The sequence below is a fragment of the Bos javanicus genome, chromosome 11, assembly GCF_032452875.1.
Source record: "Bos javanicus breed banteng chromosome 11, ARS-OSU_banteng_1.0, whole genome shotgun sequence".
In the NCBI taxonomy this organism is placed as follows: Eukaryota; Metazoa; Chordata; class Mammalia; order Artiodactyla; family Bovidae; genus Bos; species Bos javanicus.
In genome coordinates, this window is record NC_083878.1 from 69,278,113 (window position 1) to 69,299,497 (window position 21,385).

General features: G+C 41.6%; 1 protein-coding gene across 3 annotated transcripts in view; it reads right to left on the reverse strand.

Moving 5' to 3' along the window:
- The window catches only part of LCLAT1 (lysocardiolipin acyltransferase 1), a 193,810-nt gene extending 173,088 nt beyond the window's left edge, over positions 1-20,722 (reverse strand). The window contains exons 1-2 of one of the 3 annotated variants that reach the window (XM_061432932.1): positions 20,560-20,722; positions 18,937-19,082 (exon numbers count right to left, since the gene is read on the reverse strand). The gene's annotated coding sequence lies outside the window, so the exon portion shown is untranslated. The remainder of the gene's footprint in view (positions 1-18,936; positions 19,083-20,559) is intronic. The other 2 variants (XM_061432931.1, XM_061432933.1) reach the window with 2 other exon arrangements.
- Positions 20,723-21,385: the final 663 nt, after the last annotated feature.

Genomic DNA, 21,385 nt, shown 5'->3' on the forward strand with positions numbered 1-21,385 from the left:
TTTAAGAGAAACAAAACAAAAACCAATTATCAGCTTCAGGTTATAGATTAAATAAAAATGACAACCTCACAGAAAATTTTAAAAAGAGCAAACTCCGGTATGACCAGCCCCTCCCTTAAAACTATGTGTGGGCCCACCCTGGGTCAGTTTATTAGCATAAATGTTCTTCCTGGAGAATCCCAGGGACGGGGGAACCTGGTGGGCTGCCGTCTATGGGGTCACACAGAGTCGGACACGACTGAAGTGACTTAGCAGCAGCAGCAGGTATGGTTAAAGGGGACTTATGAACAAAGGATACTCCAATTACTCAGGAAATGCCAAGGGTTTTTGAAGGTCTGTGTCTGGAATCAGGGACAAAGACCAGATATATTCTTTATTATCTCACATACACAATAAATGGAAGCTATCATTTTAGAAACCAAGTAGTAGGCTATAAAAACAATACAAGCATAAGATAAGGAAGGAGAAAAATCAGAAGCATTACAATGGAAGAAACACTGGGAGGGAAAAAGGAGGGGCGTCAACTGACTCAAGCCTGGGTGACTGAACAGACAGCGACAGGCGCATCCAGGCAGACACAGAGGAGACTGAGAATGAATTCAGTGTTAGCCAAGTTGAGACCGGTAGCAACGACCAGGGATTTCAAACGGACCTAGACAGAAGGAGAATGTGAGCCCAGAGATTGGGGAGATCACAGCCAGAATCAGTTGTCAGAGTTTTCCACAGAGATAAAATCTGCCCCCCACCCACAACATACACACAAAAAAGCCATCACTACTCAAAGGAGGAGATCAGCTAATGGTGTTACATAACCATCTAAGTCAAAAAAAAAAAAAAAAGCAAATTACCACACACAACATAAAATGTAAGGGCTGAATTCTAGGACATATTTGGTTTAATATTTTGAACTCTAAACAAAAGGGTGTACCTCATTTTTAACATAAAGATTCAAACAGAATCACATGATTAAATGCCAAACAGAAATGCTGGGTTTTGTTCTTTGATAGAAAAGGACCATTTTATTTTCTATCAACAGGAAACCTATATTACATCTCTCTAACAGAAATGTTTATTTTTCAAAGAAAAGTTTATGGAACAACCACAGAACATTTCAACAACACAACATAAACAGGACAACTATGATCAATTTAGGGAAGCTTCCTGTAAAGATACATGAAGCAGGATGAACATTTCAAGCATGGAAACCATTACACAGACATTCAGAGCTTTTACTGCCAGCTTTTAGAAAGCACATTCAGTAACTAGAAACTGTGTTGTTAATTGCCCACCGTTTTGAAGCATCACAATTTACTCTTCCCTACAACTTACACATCATCTTATCCCTTTGTTGCTAACAGAACAAAGCCCCAACCCTTTCTGCCAGTGAAGGTGACAAGTGGGAGAAGAAACGGAAAGTGGAATTTGGGCCAGTACACTGGTAGTCATATGGTTCCTAGTATAAGGCTAAGGGGCCATGGAACTGAGACATTCAAGTACTGACTAGATTGATGAACAGGCTTATTAACTCAGGAAGCCTGCAGGACTGTGCTTAGGTTAGGAATGCCAGAGAGCAGTGAGAACTCAGTACGTGCTCCCATGCCCTCAGGCTCCAGAGAGAGAAGACATGGAGTGGGTGAGTGCAAAGTCTCTTCAGGTGTGCCTGACTCTTTGCAACCCCAGCAACTGTAGCCCACCAGGCTCCTCTGTCCACCAGGATTCTCCAGGCAAGAATACTGGAGTGGGTTGCTGTGCCCGCCTCCAGGGGATCTTCCCAACCTGGGGATCAAACCTGCATCAGGTTCACCACTAGCGCCTCCTGGGAAGCCCAAGGCTGGCGTGCTAAAACCAGCCGGGTCCTTGAAGCTTCAGCTTTCCCCTCACCGCAACACCCTTAGGCAGAATTTGGACAGTGAAGGCAAAATCTGAGCTCAGATCTCAACCTCCAGAAGGAATGGGGTAGGCGGCAGCTCCCCTCCCCACATCCAACACTTGGGGTATTCAGGTTTCAATGATGGCAAGAGGAACCTTAAGACCTTCTGTAAGAAGGCAAGCAGACCCCACACTCTTCCCACTTCTGGGGCCCCAAGTCTAAAGCCAAATTACAAGGACTATTTTACTGTGCATAAAACTTTAAAATATGTTTGGGCAGACTCTTGCTTTCGTGTATAGTAGTACTTAATTTTGTTAAGTCAGAATCAGTGTATAAGCCGGTTATAACTATGGTTATCTGTCAATGAATAAACTCCTTGTTCATGAAAAGGTTCAGAACATGCATCCCCAAGATGTGTCCCTCTTGCGAGAAGACTATTTTGAGCTGAAATCAATCCAGATTCTGGAGGTCCAAGAGATACAACTGAGAGAGTCAATTCCTACGCAGGTTTATAAGAAGTTCGGGGGTCCCCGAGGAGAGAGGGGCCTGGGGTTCTCAAGGAGGAGATAGGGATCTGGAATTCTCAAGGAAGAGGAAAGGACAAACTTTTTTTCCCTCTACATTCCTTAGCCTTAGTCACATAGAACAGTATTTTCCTTTAAGTCCTTTAAACTGATGATTACACAACTCAGTTTAAACTCTGTACTAGGGATTATATAACAATAATGTATCCTGCTTGAGGGCAGTTTCTCCTTCCTGAAAACCTTCCAACTAATCCTGATATCTTAGAACATATATTAGGGGAGTGGGTCTGGTAGGATCTTCCTATTGTTAAGTTCTAATCCTGTTATCCTAAAATGTAAATTGTGGGAGTGGGTCTGACAATATTTTTACAACCTTGAGACATTCTTTTGATTTATTGTAATAACTAATTAAAAAGAATGTAATTCCCTTGCTAAAGACTAGCGAGTGGGGCACTCTCCACCCCCTTTTGATGTCTATGTCAGAAGTTTTTCCGTCCCTTTTCGCTGTAATAAAACTTCTGCCACACAAGAGCCCTGAGTGGTCAAGCCTGGTTTCTGGTCCCGAAGGTCAATCTTCGGAGATCACAAATCCGACACTGTTTGCCTATTACTACTGCCTCTCCCTTGACCACCCAAGAAGAATCTAAACTGGGGATTTCCGTCAGAAAAAGAGTAACTATCAGAAATTAACTAAGTGGCCCCATGTGTAAGACAGGACAACACCTGCTCTTCTGTCCTGCGAATAACCTTCCTCTCTGGAAGTCCTGGGCTTCCCAGGTGGTGCTAGTGGTAAAGGACCTGCCTGCTAATGCAGGAGAAGTAAGAGACATGAGTTCAATCCCTGGGACAGGAAGATCCCCAGGAGACTGGTATGGCAACCCACTCAGTATTCTTGCCTGGAGAATCCCCATGGACAGAATAGCCTGGCGGTCTACTGTCCATAGGGTCACAAAGAGTTGGACACGACTGAAGTGACTTAGCACACACACATGTACTTTGGAAGTCCCTTAGCTCAGAAAGACATACATACCTCAATTTTACCTTTCTGTCTTTGAATATCCCATGGATGTGAAGTTTCTGACCTTCTCATGTATGTGGGATTCCTGTACTTACAAAGTTAGGATTGATTTCTCCCAATAATCTGTATCGTGTCAATTTAATTCTTAGACCAGTCAGAAGGATTACGAAGGCAGAGGAAAGTCGTCTTCCTCCCCATACTGACCTGGCAGTGCAGCTGAAATTATTCTCACTATCCTAAACTAAGAGTGGCTGGGGATACCCTTGCCTTGAACTATCCCCTGGCTTGCTCCAATTATAGGTCTTTCCCAGAAGGCCAACGTCTCTCCCAGACCAGCGCTAATTTTTGAGGGATTTAAATTCTCTCAGCCTAAGGATCCCCTCTTTTAGCTCGAACAGTTCACCAACTGAATCCTGCTCGCATCTACCTAAACCCCCCAAAGGCCCAAAAAACCCTTAGGTAAAAACACTGGTCAATATTGAGGGTCAGAGGGAATGGTCAATTTAAGTAACAGTTATCCTGGAGCCATTTTTCCAGCTCCTCCCTCTTCTTCAATTGTCCCACCTCCCCACTTGCCCCCAAATTGCCCTTACAACTCCAAATGGCCCTCCCTGTTTAACAAAACTCAGCCCTTTCCAATTATACTCACTAGTGAGCATGCCCACACACTTGAGCTCCAAGTCTTTCATCTATCCTGATCCACTCTCCAAATTGTTTTATGGCAAAAAAGAGCATTCCTGTTACTCTGGTAAGCCCCATTCCCAGCCCTATTGCTTCTTCCTAGTCCAAAGGCCAGCACAGCAGGATCCCCTCAATCAAAGTTTAATGATCGAATTACCAGGCTGCTGTTTTAATGAATGGCTCACCAGATCCAACTTTACATTTCTCTTTCTCAGAGCAGCAAGGTGACTTGCATGTTTAAAATGTTCTTCCTTCCAAAAGCAACTACTGCTACTTCTTCCATTCCATATGGCCTAACAACCAAGTAAAAAAGTTCCTTTTTTTTTTAAAATAGATTAAGTCTCAGGAAGGTAAAATGGTTGCCCACAGCCTTGTAACAGTAGAAAGCAAAGTTCTTAAGATGTATGAGGTGCAGTGAGATGAGTGTTCCTTACAACATTTCTTTCAGTCCTCACAAAAACATCAACAGGAAAATAGCACTGTGACCCCTTTTTATAGTGGGTAGACAGACTTAGGTTAAAAGATAAAACTCCCTGCTCCAAATCACAATGACAGTAAGTGTTACAGTGGGATTCAAGCACATCAGAGTTCAAGTTGTTAACAGCATAATTCAAACAAACAAAAAGATAACATTGTGTCTCCCATACTAATATAAAATGAACACCTATGATTTTACTTAACTCATTAATTAATTATGGAATAAATAACATGCTTCATCTGGTTCAAAAGTGAATCCAAAGAACACGAACACACAGGTAACTGGAAATGGTGAAATGTATTTGTTTAATAGATCTAAAACCGGCTTCTCCCATAAAAGAGGAAAAGAAATCAATAGTACCTCCAATCAACAAAACTCAGCCGCATGTCTAAAGACATTTGCACTCCTGTCAGTTATCCACAATTTGCAAAGTTATAAAGTCAGTCAAAAAATAATAAAAGCTGCAGATTCCATAGATCACATCTCCAGGAAACGTGTTTTAGACCACCCAGTTTCCAAGATACCCCATGATCTGTTTTGTACATTTCAAAGACTTCCACAAATTTTCCTTATGTAGTTCTTAACCACAATGCCTTTTTCCTCTTTAAGAAAAGAATCCACAGCTTCAAGATCTCTATTAGAAAAACTGAGTTAATCCCTCTATAAAACTAATCTTTCACTACAATAAATTTTTTTTCTATCACACACTAAGCCAGAAATGTAGAATTATGATGCATTTATAATATATAAATGCAGAAATAAATTAGTTCATTGGATTTTCAAACTTCTTTAAAAGAGATCTTAAACTAATGCGGGTTTGGTTTTACTGAACAATGACAAACAGAATTACTCTCTAGGGGAAAAGAAGACATAGTTGAACTGTCACTTCAAAGTAACTGACCCAAAACTAACTTAAGTATCTAACTAGCCAATTATGTATCTTAATTTCTACCCTATGTTTTCTTCCATTAAAAAAAAAATTAATCTCAGTCCAACTACTTACTGCTCCATAAAATCCAGTAAATGTACTGCTCCTACTGCTTCAGTTCAGTTCAGTTGCTCAGTCGTCTCCAACTCTTTGCAACCCCATGAATCGCAGCACACCAGGCCTCCCTGTCCATCACCAACTCCCAGAGTTCACCCAGACTCACATCCATTGAGTCAGTGATGCCATCCAGCCATCTCATCCTCTGTCGTCCCCTTCTCCTCCTGCCCCCAATCCCTCCCAGCATCAGAGTCTTTTCCAATGAGTCAACTCTTCGCAGGAGGTGGCCAAAGTACTGGAGTTTCAGCTTTAGCATCATTCCTTCCAAAGAAATCCCAGGGCTGATGTCCTTCAGAATGGACTGGTTGGATCTCCTTGCAGTCCAAGGGACTCTCAAGAGTCTTCTCCAACACCACAGTTCAAAGGCATCAATTCTTCGGTGCTCAGCCTTCTTCACAGTCCAACTCTCACATCCATACATGACCACAGGAAAAACCTACTGCTTCAGCTAAGGGCAAATAAAAACCCTGGACATTATTGGTTCAGTCACTTAGTCATGTCCTACTCTTTGCAACCCTGCAAAGAGTTGGACAAAGACTGCAGAACGCCAAGTTTCCCTGTCTATCACCAACTCCCAGAGCTTGCCCAAACTCATGTCCATCGAGTCAGTGATGCCATCCAACCATCTCATCCTCTGTCGTCCCCTTCTCCTCCTGCCTTCAATCTTTCCCAGCATCAAGGTCTTTTCTAATGAGTTAGTTCTTCTCATCAGGTGGCCATAGTATTGGAGCTTCAGCTTCAACATCAGTCCTTCCGGTGAATATTCAGGACATTATATGTGAAACAAACAAAAGAAGACTCTGAAGGTGGAGAGAAGGCACTTTAGTTTGGGAAGGACCCTGGGATCTGTGGAACAACATGATGGTGAATTCTCTGGGTTTTCCTTTTGCCTCAAATACCGCATAGACACAGAGCTGAAGCAGCCAATAATCCAGAAATGCCAATGGAGGCAGACAAATAAAGTCCCTGCTCTTTCAGAGAACCAAGAAAAGAGCAGCAGAGCAAAACAGAAAACTTGTAGACAATAACCACTGGCACTCCAGCCAAAAACCATAGGATAAACTGTAGCTCACCCGTACCCTGTGACAAGGTAAGCCAAGTAAAGAGTCTAAACTTTCCTTCTCACCAGGCTATATACTGTTGTGCCTCAACATTACAGGAGGCTACCCCCTTACTCCCTCCCTTACCTCCTACCTTCACCTGTGGGGATGATACCAAAGGCAGAACTTCCTTCCCTTGCTAAGGACCCCTGTCCCCTGCCACACAGCATCTAGGAAGAACACCTGGAGAGCTGTACTTCTACTCCTATGACAGTAACGAGGCTCCCCTTCTCATCTCCACCAGAGTGGTATGACACAGCCTAGCAGAGAGTCAGGACTTCCTCTATCTGCAGGTGTAAGAAGGCCATCCCCTCCCAGTGGTGTCAGTTTAGGCCGTGTGGGGAACAGCAAGAAGGCAGAGTCTATCAGTAAGGCCTACAGAAGACCTGAAACTCCCACGGCTGCCCAGCAGCAGTGAAGAGCCCTGCTTTGTATGTCAACGGACCAATTCCTCAAAACACACAACTCACTCAAAATGAAACAATCTGAACAGCCCTATAACTATTAAGGAAATTAAACTCATAATTAAAAACCTCCCAAAAGAGGAATCTCCTGGCCCAGATCGTTTCATTAGAGAATTCTACCAAATGTTTCAAGAATTAACACAATCTCTTTGGAAAACACAAGATCACGTTAAGAATCCAGCATCTCCCTGATGCAAAAACCAGGAAGTGCAGTGTGTTAGTGTTAGTCGCTCAGTCATGCCCAACTCTTTGCGACCCCATGGACTGCAGCCCGCCAGGCTCCTGCGTCCATGAGATTTTCCAGGCAAGGATCCTGGAGTGGGTTGCCATTTCCATCCCCAGGGGATCTTCCCAACCCAGGGATCAAACCTGGGCCTCCTGTACTGCAGGCAGATTCTTTACGAACTGAGCTACAAGGGAAGCCCTCAAAAAAAAAAAAAAAAAACCCCTCAAAAACCAGGAAAAGACATTACTACAAAAAAAAAAAAAACTATAGACCAATACATGAATATAATCACAAAACTCCTTAGTTCAATATTCAAGATCAATGTAACCCACATACTAACAAACTGAAAAAAACACATATTTACACGATCATACCAGTCTACACAGAAAAAAATCATCTGATAAAAGTCAATCCTGTTTTGGGTGTAAAGGATAGTTAAGGGGTTTGGGACTGACATGTACACACTGCTGTATTTAAAATGGACCACCAACAAGGACCTACTGAGAGCACATGGAATTCCGCTCAATGTTATGTGGCAGCCTGGATGGGAGGGGAGTATGGGGGAGAATGGACACATGTATGTATATGGCTAAGTTCCTTCGCTCTTCACCTCAAACTATCACAACATTGTTTGCTAATCAGCTATCAGTTCAGTTCAGTTGAGTCGCTCAGTCGTGTCCAACTCTTTGCGACTCCATGAATCACAGCACGCCAGGCCTCCCTGTCCATCACCGTCTGCCGGAGTTCTATATTCCAATACAAAATAAAAAGTTAAAAAAAAGAATAGCATTCTGTTGACTATTATTTTAACTCCCTAACTGACCTACTCCTGTGTAATATAAGAATAGCAAGTCAGCCACTTTTCAGCTGTGCCTGTTCCCAACAATATAAACTGTTGTATGGTCACTGTCTGTGACATCATACATACCATAAACACCAATTCATTTAAAATAAAAATTTAGTGAGTTGGGCTATACAAAGGAAAAAAAAATTTTTTTTAATAAACAAACAAAATGAATAACCAGCAAGGACCTACCATATAGTACAAGAAACTCTGCTGAATATTATGTAACAACCTAAATAGGAAAGAATTTGAAAAAGAATATACACATGTATAACTGAATCATTTTGCTACACACCTGAAACTATCACAACACTGTTAATCAATTATACCCCAACATAAAATGAAAAGTTAAAAAAAGAGACCAGAAAACTTGGTAAGAGCTATAATAATAATAATGATGTCAATCCTGTTCAAGAGAAAAGCGCTCATAAAAATAAGGGAATACAGGGAACTTCCTCAACTAGATAATGAGCATCTTTTAAAAAAAAAACCAGCAAACATTACTACACATAATGATAAATGAAAAAAATGAACACTGCATTCATTGCCTCTATTATTGAGAACAAGGATGTTCATTCTCACCACCCTTGTACAACACAGTACTGGAAATTCTACAAAATGCAAGAAGGCAAGAAAAGGAAATAAAAGCCATACAGAAAGAAGAAATAAACCTGTCCCTATTTGCAGATGACATGATGGTTTACATACACAATCCTGAAGAATCTGCCCCAAAACGTCCTAGAACCTCCTAAAGTGTGAATTCAGTAAGGCTACAGATACAAGATAAATATACCAGGAAAGGCTGATTCATGTTGATGTTTGGTAGAAACCAACACAATACTGTAAAGCAATTATCCTTCGATTAAAAATAAACTTAAAAAAAGAAAGAAAGAAAATCAACTGCAAACTGCATTTCAATAGAAAAGACAACCTACAGAATAGAAGAAAACTTCTACAAATCACACGTAGGATCAGGGGCTTCTAACTGGAATATATGAAGAACTTGTATAAGGCAGTGGTAAAAAGGCAAATAACCCAATTAAAAATGGGCAGAGTTGTATAAATCTTAATTATGTTGAATTGGTTCACAGTGCTTTTTAGGTCTACTATACCCTTCTACTTCTATGTATAGTCATTCTATTAATTTTTGAGCTTGATATTGAAACTCCAACTAAAAATCTTATTTATCTATTTAAAAGAAATTGTAATATATAGAACTATATATAAATTTGCTCTGTATTTTCCAAGTCTCTTGCAAATGTGTTATATTTTCATAATTTAAAAAATAAAAAAGGAAAAAATGGGCAAAGGATCTGAATAGATATTTCCCCAAAGAAAATACACAAATGCCTAAAAACCACATGAAAAGATGTCTGACATCATTTCTCATCAGGGAAATGCAAGTCAAAACTGCAATGAGAGATTACCTCACATCCAAGAGAATGTTTTCTTACAACTAGTCTAGATTGAAGAAGCTAAACAGACATGAAAACACTTCTTTCATTGGATTCTTAATACAGAAATAAACATCTATAAAGGACAACTGAGGAAACATACATATGGATTGTATATTAAACAACAGTATTATATTAAATTGTTGAGTAGTATTATTATACTCTTGTTATGTATGACCTTGTTTTTAGAAGATAAATGGTGAAGAATTTAGGATTGAATTATTATGAAATACAATATTTTATTACAATAAATAATATTGTATTTTATTGTAATAAAGATTTTTTTTATTCTTTAAGAGATGTTTTATTACAAGAGAATGTTTTATTACAACTTCTCTAGAATGGTTATAATCAAAAAGATAATAGCAAGTGTTGGAGGAGGATGGAGAAATATGGAAATCCCCACACACTGCAAGGGGATTGTAAAATGGGAGAGTCTGGAAAAGCCCTGAAAAGATTAAACACATAAGCTACCCTATGACCCAGAAATTCAACTCCTAGGTATATACCCCGCCAAAGAAATTACAGCATAATTATGCAAAAAAATTGTGCAAAAACTTGTACATGAATGTCCATCAACTGGTGAATGGATAAATAAAAAGTAGTGTATCCATACAATGGAGTATTACTTGAACATAAAAAGGAATTAAGTATTGTTATATGCTACCACAGGGATGAACCTTTAAAATATTATGCTAAAAAGTGAAGGAAACCAGTTACAAAAGGCCATATATTGTGTAGTTCTACTTAAAGGAAATGCCTAGGATAGGCAGAAAGTAGATGAGTATTTGCCTAGGTCAAAGGTAGAGGAGGATGAAGAAAGATGAGGTGTCCCTGTTAATGGATACAGGGCTTCTTACTGAGGTGAAGAAAATGTTCTAAAAGGAATTGTGGTAATGGTTGTACAACTCAATGAAAATAGTATTAAAAATTACTGACAAACAGATCCACAACTGACGTCTTTGTTGAAACCAACAAGCTGATTCTAAAATTTGTAAGGCCTTACAAGGGACCCGGAAAAAACAACACAATTTTGAAAAAGAAAGTAGGAGACCTACTTCCCATTTTCAAAACTTACCACAAAGCAACGATAATTAAGACAGTTTGGTATTAGCATTAGGACAGAAGAGAATTAAGAGTTCAATGTACCCATACAACCACCATATGGTATAGTAACTGCATTCCTGGGCATTTATTCCAATAAAATAAAAATTGATGTTTACATAAAATCTGTACATGAATGTTCACTGTAGCTTTAGGGAAAACAGCCAAAAACTAGAAAAAAACCAAGATGTCCTTTGGTAGCTACATTACCAGGTAGCTCTATGGTAAAGAATCTGCCTGGCAACACAGGAAACACGGATTCCATCCCTGGGTCCAGAATATCCCCTGGAGGAAAATTCCCTGGACAGAGGAGCCTGGTGGGCTACAGTCTCAGTTCAGTTCAGTTGCTCAGTCATGTCTGACTCTTTGCGACCCCAAGGACTGCAGCATGCCAGGCTTCCCTGTCCATCACCAACTCCTGGAGCTTACTCAAACTCACGTCCATTGAGTCGGTGATGCCACCCAACCATCTCATCCTCTGTCGTCCCCTCTGCCTCCCGCCTTCAGTCTTTCCCAGTATCAGGGTCTTTTCCAATGAGTCAATTCTTCACATCAGAGTTACAGCCTACAGGGTTGCAAAGAGACAGACACAACTGAGTATGCTCGCGCAATACCAAAAAATACTGAAGACTATAGAGAAATACTAAGCAAGAAAAAAGAACAAACTACTGATACATAAAACAACTTGGATGAATGTCCAGGGAATCATGTTAAGTGAAAAAAAGATAAATCGCCAAAGGCTACCCACTGTATAATTCCATTTAAGTAACATTCTTGCAGTGACAGAATTATAGAAATTGAGAACACATTAGTGATAGCCAGAGGTCAGAGAAGGGGATGTGAAGCTATCAAAGGACCATATAAGAAATCTGTGTGGGGAAGCTGTTCACCTTCTTGGCTGTATCAACGTCAATATTCTGGTTGTAATACTGTACATTGGGAAAAACTGTATAAAGGGGACATGGAATTTTTGTATTATTTCTTAAAAATTGCATGTAATTCTACAATTATCTCAAAATAACAAGTTTTTTAGAAAAAAAAAAAATCCCTAAACTTGACTGTATAACAAATCCACATAAACACAGAATATTACTTTCTTCCAAAAGGTGGTACACAGATGGGAAACATATATATAAAGAGAAGTTAATTCTAACTTTGTGACTTTAAGTAATTAATCTCTTCACCTGCAATACATAGATTAACAAATACCTTGACTATACAATGACCCTCTCAAAAGATAGCCACATAAGATATTAATCGTTTGAACCTGTAAATATTACCTAAGCAGAAAAGGAAAAAAAAAAAAAACCAACACTTTGTAGATATGATTAACTTAAATCTTTTAAGATGGAGGGATTATCCTGGAATATCATGCCCGCAAGTTGCTTCAGTCATGTCTGACTCTGCAACCGCATGGACTGTAGCCTGCCAGGCTCCTCTGTCCACAGAATTCTCCAGGCATGAATACTGGAGTGGGTTACACCACTGTCCTCTAGGGGATATTCCCGACCCAAGGATCGAACCTGAACCCTTGTCTCTTACATCTCCTGCACTGACAGGCAAGTTCTTTACCACTAGCGCCACCTGGGAAGCTGGACTATCATGGTGGGCCCTAAATACAATCACATATATTCTTTCAAAAAAGAGGCAGAAGGCAATCTGACCACAGACAGAACAGGAGAAGGCAGTGACCACAGAGACAAGGAATGAGTGATGTAGCCACAAGCCAAGGAATGCAGGCAGCCACCAGAGGCTAGAAGAGGCCAGGAGCAGAGTCTCCCCTAGAACCTCTGGAGGTGGCAGAAACGGTACCTACTCAATTCTGTCTCCATCACCAAGCTCATAGTAACGGTTCAAAAATGTTCAGATTAAACAAATAAACATTTTGGTATTCAAGCCACTCCTGGTTACCATCATTCTTCTCCATAACCCTCAAAAGGCAAATTATTATAGGCTACATAATTTAAGCCTTTGACTGTGTGGATCACAATAAACTGTGGAAAATTCTGAAAGAGATAGAAATACCAGACCACCTGACCTGCCTCTTGAGAAACCTATGTGCAGGTCAGGAAGCAACAGTTAGAACTGGACATGGAACAACAGACTGGTTCCAAATAGGAAAAGGAGTACGTCAAGGCTGTATATTGTCACCCTGCTTATTTCACTTCTATGCAGAGTACATCATGAGAAACGCTGGACTGGAAGAAGCACAAGCTGGAATCAAGATTGCCGGGAGAAATATCAATAACCTCAGATATGCAGATGACACGACCCTTATGGCAGAAAGTGAAGAGGAACTCAAAAGCCTCTTGATGAAGGTGAAAGAGGAGAGTGAAAAAGTTGGCTTAAAACTCAACATTCAGAAAACGAAGATCATGGCATCTGGTCCTATCACTTTATGGGAAATAGATGGGCAAACAGTGGAAACAGTGTCAGACTTTATTTTGGAGGGCTCCAAAATCACTGCAGATGGTGACTGCAGCCATGAAATTAACAGACACTTACTTCTTGGAAGAAAAGTTATGACCAACCTAGATAGCATTTTGAAAAGCAGAGACATTACTTTGCCAACAAAGGTCCGTCTAGTCAAGGCTATGGCGTTTCCAGTGGTCATGTATGGATGTGAAAGCTGGACTGTGAAGAAGGCTGAGCGCCAAAGAATTGATGCTTTTGAATTGTGGTGTTGGAGAAGACTCTTGAGAGTCCCTTGGACTGCAAGGAGATCCAACCAGTCCATTCTGAAGGAGATCAGCCCTGGGATTTCTTTGGAAGGAATGATGCTAAAGCTGAAACTCCAGTACTTTGGCCACCTGATGCGAAGAATTGACTCATTGGAAAAGACTCTGATGCTGGGAGGGATTGGGGGCAGGAGGTGAAGGGGACGACAGAGGATGAGATGGCTGGATGGCATCACTGACTCAATGGACGTGAGTCTGAGTGAACTCCGGGAGTTGGTGATGGACAGGGAGGCCTGGCGTGCTGCAATTCATGGGGTCGCAAAGAGTTGGACATGACTGAGTGACTGAACTGAACTCAATTTAAAAAATAAATCTAATAAAAGTATTCGTATTTGAAAAGGAAGGCAGAAATAATAAGAACCCAGACAAAGATGTCTTCCCCAAGATACCTAACATTTATGTGTGGAAAGAATCACTGTCAGAGTTAAAAAAAAAAAAACCTTTCAGTCCACATTACTGGCCACACAGAGCCTAAGAATGGCTGCTACCACTCACATCTCTTCCCTCATTGCATCTTTATTCCTGTCTCTTATCCATCATTTGCTTTGTGACACCAGTAGACACTAGCTCACCACAGAAATAAGCTATGTCCCTGCTCCACAAGGTCTCCGGAGGGGGTTAACTTTCACTTACAAACATAAAAAGAAGGTGATCTCTAATTGAGATGGAAAACTAAGGACAGCGTAAGTACTCCTCATCATCCCTGGAATAGTAATCTCCTTCCTGGGAGGAAGTGAGCATTGTACCTGTGTAGAAACCTCAACTGTAACAGAGTTATAGCTGATACTGTGGTTAATCATATCCAGTCAGCTCTCACTGGTGGCTGCCCCTCAGACTTCTGCCTCCCAGGTCCTCACAGCAGGATCCACCCACCCCTCGTCCTCACTGTCAGTTAGAGAGACCTAGGGAGAGAAGTAGCTCAGTCAGCAATGCAGGAGATCCTGGTTTGACCCCTGAGTTGGGAAGATCCCCTGGAGAAGGAAATGGCAATCCACTCCAGTATTCTTGTCTGGAGAATCCCATGGAAGAGGAGCCTGGCAGGCTACACTCCATGGGGTCGCCAAGGCCGAACACGACTTAGCTTCTAAACCACCATCACCAGCAAGGAGAGGTGTGATAAACACTGTCAAATCTGATGGTAGCTCACAAAGGCCTTTTTTGAGCTTTACCTCGCTGCTACAGGTAGCTCACCAAAGGCTTTTCTTAGCTCCATCACTACATTCGAGACCCTGCAGCCAAAGGAATCACAACTCAGGGCTCATTCTCAAGAGCCATCAGTAGGGATGTGGAAAAGCCACACAGTGACTTCTCTTAAACAGGGACCACATTTCATATTGATGAAAAAGAGATTTGATTAGAATTTTTCCCCTCAAAATTAAGCAAAATATACATCAATTTATTTCCCATAACATATCTTGTATTTACCAAAACCTAGGTTACACTTGAAGTTTCTTGCATTAATTCTTAGGACAAGGAACTAATCATCTGGTACAGAGTTTGGAACGTAACTTTGAGACCAAACTGTAAAACATCATGATATAACAGCCTTAATTTCACATTTGCCTTTTACAAGACAATTATATAAAAGACATTTTTGTAAAATAAAAAATAAAAAAATCTAGATTTCATCATTTCCCTGGGGCCTCTCATACTCCTTTTATATTCCTTTAAAGCACCTTTCTCACTGTCATTCCTGCTGGTTTTCCTCATCAAAAGTTAACTGGTCTAACACTGCCAAATTCTCACTAGCACCTCTTTTTAAATTAAAGTGTAAGAGAAACTGTACAAATCTTAGGTATGCAACTTGAATTTTTCATACACATACACCCATGCCATCTCAGGATACAGAACATTTCCAACATGCCAGAAGGTTCCCTCATGCCCCTTCTAGTCATTACCAACACCACCCCTTGGAGGAACCACTATTCTGACCTGGAAACAGTTGTTACCTGTTTTTGAACTTCATTTGAATGGAGTCACATAGTATTCAATGAATTATCTGGCTCATTAAGTCCATGAGATCCATCAATGTTGATGTGTACATAAGCAGTAGTTCCTTCCCTTTTATTGCTTCTTTAATTTTTCATTATATAAATAAACCACAACTTATTCATCCATTCTACTGCCAATGTCCAGTTGGGTTTCATCTCATTTTTGGTTATCATGAATAAAGGTGCTCTGAACATCCTTTTACTTTTGGGGGGAGGGGTAGAATATACATCTATTTCCCTTGGGCATATTCTTAAGAATGAAAATGATGGGTCATGGGTAGGATTAGATACAGCCAATTTTCCAAGATGACTGTACCATTTTACATTCCTACCAAAACATTTAAGAGATCCTGTGGCTCCACATCCTTGCCAACAAAGGCACTGACACTCTTTCATTTTAGCCATTCCAGAAGGCAGACAATAGTATCTCACTGTTGTTTTTTCATTATTGTATTAATTAATTTGCATTTCTCCATTGACTGATGTTGAACACTTCTCTATACGCATACTGGCCATACAGAGATTCTATTCAAAACTTTTGTACATTTTAAAATAAAACTGTCTTTTTCTTACTAAGTTTACATGATATACATACATCTGCCAGATGAACTGCCATTTTCTCCTTCCAATCTGTATTTTGCCCTTCATTCTCTTAATGTTGTTATCTTTAGATGGGGAAAAATTCTCAATTTTAACAAAGTCTGAAGTCAAATTTGTCAATCATTGTTACACTCATCGCCTTAAGTCTTTTTCAAGAAATCTATGCCTACTCTACTTGGTAGTCCTTTGATTTCTGCTTATGGTTTGAACAGTTCTTGGCCTTGCTCTGAATTCATGAATTCCTGCCTCTCTCCAAGGTTTACAATTTCACCATGTGGTTGATTTCAAATGCATTCATGTTATGTTGTTGGTGATAAGACAACTCTAGTACTATGGAAGTTTGAGCAGTGGTCAGTTTTACAACTAGAGAATTCATTTGTGACTACATTTGTAATATGATTTCTGTACAAATATATTAAAACATAATGTTAACAAAGGGGGGGGGAGAACACTCTGTAACACTTGTTATTCTAATATTTTACTTCAACCGTACCCTCTTCCCATTCCCTTTGAGTGGCTTTCCTTCAATGGAAAGCCTACTGTCTTCAAGGATATAATGAAAAGTTCTGTAGTCTCAGAAATCAAAAGCCTAGAGGCTTCTGTTAAACCTGGTTGTTACACTTTATGTAACCCAGCACCTGAGAGGGTTTACAGGTTTCCCAAAACCCAGTAACAAAGAACTCCTTGCTCCATCCTTTTCCCTAAAAATTTTAACAGTATTTCTGATCTCTAACCATATGGTTACCAAAACACCCCAAATATAACACCTTAGTCTTACCTTCACTTGCTCAGCAGGTGCTTCCCTCCCCACCCCACTATTCTTCACACCCAGCCATCTTCCGTTCTGCCTTCAAAATGTGTGTGGTGGACTCTGAACTTTGCTGTCACAGTTAATGCCCTGCCTCACTCCCTCACCATCTCTGATCTGGAGTATGGAACCTGCCCTTAACTGGTTTCTTCCTTACATTCTGTCTTTGACCCTGCCATCACCAAAGTTCCCTTTACAGAGCATAAAGTTGGTCGTGTTACTCATCCTTCTATAGGTCCCACTGCCCACAGGATAAAATCACTCTCTCAACTGAGAATTCATAATATGGCCCTGACCTTTCCTGGCTTCTTTCTCACCAACTTTTGCAAAACTCTGGCCTGACTACTGGGCACTCATGCCCTCTCAACCCAATCTGACACCGCCTCCTCCTTTGCCTAAAGCTCCTTCCCCCTTTACCTTGCAATCAGCTCCCTTTCTTTCTTGCACAGGATCACAGAAGAAGCGACTGTTACCTGCTATGCGTTCCTGCAGCTCTCTGTACCCACCGCAACTATAGTTGAGTCCTTATCACCTGCATTAGTGAATTAAACTTCTTTGTCTCACTCAGAAGCAGTAATTAATCTTTATATCCCAAGGGCTTGGCAGGGCAGTTCCATGAAGGCTCAAAGAAAGAACGAACGTCCCAGCCACTTTAATTCATGTTACCTTTTTTTTAATAAACAGAGACTAGAAAAATACATCAAAGCAATGAATCTTAACACCTAACACAAATTATGTTGTAACAGTCATCTGGCAAAGTATTCTTTTGAAGAGTTTAATAAAAACTAAAACCTTCTTCAATTATTGATTTGTGCTTCCTCTTAGAAGTCAGTAACAACCCTGTTTTAAAATACTTTTAAAAATAATGGACATTAAAGGTGGGATGACTATATCACTTAACCTAAGTAACTGTAGTCATCACTATATAAATCACTATTGGATGCCAATGGAATGAGTCACGGTCATTATCTATATGACTAAAAGACCACACACACAAAATTACTTCACTGAAAGCCTGTTCATATATATCCCCCTAACACTTTAACATCTGCAAGTTACAGAAGATAGTATGCCCAGTGGCTAAGAACACAGCCTGGCACCATGACACTAGTAGTGCAATTGGGGAAAAAAACTTAAAAGTTCAGTGTGTCTCAGTTTCCTCATCTGTAAAACAAAGATGATAAAGTACTCACTTCACAATGCTGCTGGCTGAGCGAGCCTGTATAGGGCTCCTGGAACAGTGTCTATAATGTCACTGTCATCACAGTGCTTTTCACTTTTTTTAAGTCCTTTTACCTATACTTTTTTTTTTCTCCTCACAACAACAGTGAGATTGCTTGGAGGAGAAACGCTTTGTCCATGTCAAAGACAAGGTAATAAGGAAACAATGATTTCCCTAAGATATTTTCAGTGGCAGAGTAGGAACTAGAAACTGTACCTAACTCCAGCCCAACACCAAATCTCCACAGATGCAGTGTGAAACAAAGTCTCTTTTAAGCACCTGGAGGGAAGAAATGGACCATCATTTACTCAAATTAGAACAAGGAAGACACCTCATTTTCACAGTGCCTGATTCACAGCAGGCCCTCCAAAGATGGCAAATGAAAAGTGCCACTGTGCTCTCTCTCAATAACAGAACAAGGTGCTCCACCAAATCAAGACTGCTACAGAAAACAAAAATCACTTAACCTGCTTTTCTGTCACATGGAAGTACATTTCATGCAATGTACAACAGGCACTTCTTTGAAATGGGGGAAAAAATTAAAATGAATCTTTTTCTTTTACTCTCAAAAGATACAAGTTTTGCAAAAAGGACTTTCATCAAGATAGTTTTTTTAAAAAACTAACCCAACCTAACTTGGCACTGCCTCCTCCTTTGCCTAAAGCTCTTTCCCCCTTTACTTTGCAATCAGCTCCCTTTCCTTCTAGGACAGGACCACAGCAGAAGCAACTGTTACCTGCTATGCATTCCTGCAGCTCTCTGTACCCACCCCAACTATACTTGAGTCCTTATCACCTGCATTAGTGAATCAAACTTCTTTGTCTCACTCAGGATCAGCAATTAATCTTCATATCCCAAGGACTTGGCAGGGCAGTTCCACCAAGGCTCAATGAAAGAACCAATGTTACTTTTTTTCTATAAACAGAAACCAGAAAAATACATCAAAGCAATAAATCTTAACACCTAACACAAATTATGTTGTAAAAGTCATCTGGCAAAGTATTCTTTTGAAGAGTTTAATAAAAACTTAAAACCTTCTTCAATTATTGATTTGTGCTTCCTCATTTATCATGACAAGTCTTTGCTCAAATAAGGGACTGACATGAATGGACAAAATTTCATTTCTGTAAGACCTGCACAGATACGTCTATCTTTTACATTCCTGAGCTTAAACGGAATGTCAGTCTGATACTGAGCAGGGCCCTGTCGGGCTCCTGGGCCCATTGGAGACCTCTTTTGTTCCCCATTTCTTGTAGGCAAGATTCTGGCCTCCCATGACCTTCTCTGAGTTCTAAAGGGCAGGAGGAACAACAAGGGTAACCACCTGAGGCAAAGATTAAAGGGAACAGAGAGGCTCATCAAGATTAGGAGATTGACCTGCTGAGACCCTGTACACACCCTCATCTTGTTAGCAACCCCCACCGTTTTGAAACTTCTCAGAAGAGGTAAATACAAGACTGTTACTGCCTTGATCCTTATCACATACTGCTGTCTGACTACATAACCTCTCCTGCTAGCATACTGAGCTCCTGCTTTGTCTCCTGGCAAAGTAATAAAGCCACTCTTTCTTTCTCTTCCATAACTCTATTTCTGTTTGGTTTTGGTGCTCAGGGAGCCAAGATTTTGGCAACAAATCCTCAATTGTACATGCAGCCACGTGCACGTGGAATAGAGCTAAAGAACTTCGAAGGCAGGGGCAATGCCCCCGGGGAACCGACCCGAACCCAGAAAGTACAAGGAGGAAGACTGTCTCCCCAACACCTAAGCGCCCAAACTTTGTATTTCTTCTCTTCCAGTGGAGAAGCAGGAGCTCAGACACTCGCCTTAACGATCGGACTTGACATCAGCCCCTCGTTGGGGCCTACCCTTCCTTGGGTGGCACTGCCCCTCTTGTCACCTACAAGCAGGCGCCTGGAGGATACAGATAAACCAGTTCCAGCCCCTGCCTTCTCCAGTTCACATCTAAGCCTCGCACGTGGCGCCCACTTGGGACCTTTTGTACATCCGATTTAACAGTGAAAGGCTGGACTGTGTTCGCAACGGTGCAGCTCCAACCAGGTCTGTAGCAAGGACGTGTTGGTGAGCTTTCTGTAAACACCGAGCAAAGCGGCCCATCGAGCCGGCCGAGCTGCTCCGTGGCCCCCGACGCCTCCGCTAGCCTCCGGGAATCGCTTCCCCACGCCTCCTCTCACCTGAGCCGGTGGCACAGCCACCCGCATCCGGACCCCAATTTCCCGTCAAGTGACCGTTACAGGGGGCCGCGTCCCGGGGAGGCCGGCGGTCCAGGGAGGTGCCCATGGGACTGCTCCCCCTCCGCCAACCGGGGATCCCCCGACCGCCGCCGCCATTTTCCCGGCGCCGGAACCCCCACCTGACGGTTCCAGCTTCTCACCTGTGGCCAGCAGAGGACTACGCGCGACGCAGTGGAGAGCGCGTGGGTGAGCTGCAGAATCCGTGGGGGTCACAACCTGGGTGCAGAACCCGCCGCTAATTCATCCCGAAGCAGGAGGCGTCGGGCCCGTCGCCCTAGTAATGCGTCCAGGCAGACTTCATCCTGATTGGCTGTGAGCGCCATGACGCAGCGGCGTCCCCGGCTGCGTGGGAAGCCCGGGTTCCCGGAGCCCCGCCCCTGCTCCCGGCCTGGGGCTCCCCGGGGCCAGACTCCGAGGGCTCCCTTAAAGGGACCACCTTCATTTCTCCGTCTGGCCTCCAGAAGAAGAGGGACATAGAGAGCGAGGGGGTGTAGGGGCGAGTAGCAATAAGAAATAGGAAATCTGAAGGTCATTGTCCCTCTAACCCTTAGAGTTTCAGAGTGACAATAGAAATCTGGGGAGCTTAAAAATGTATGACCTAAAAATTGAGAACCGAGTTTTCCTGGAGGAACATACTGAGGACTTAAGCCCAGGAGGCAGCCTCTCATATTGCTCTGAGGGGCTGTTCAGAAGAGATAAGGGAGGAGCCAGGATATTTAGGAACTTTTGCAACAAAAACTAGGTAGTCGGAATATTAAAAAATTACTATTAATTAAAAGCCAGACAGCTTAAATTAATGAAGTTAGCACTTTCTACCTATGGGAAGATGCAAGAGTCTGAGCTCACTGAAATAGTTCCTCTGACAGGCACCATAACTATCTAGAGAGTGGGGGCGTTGGAGGGAGTGGCTGATGGCCACAACATCCTGTCTTTACTGATATGGCTGGTGATACTCGTTGTCCACAA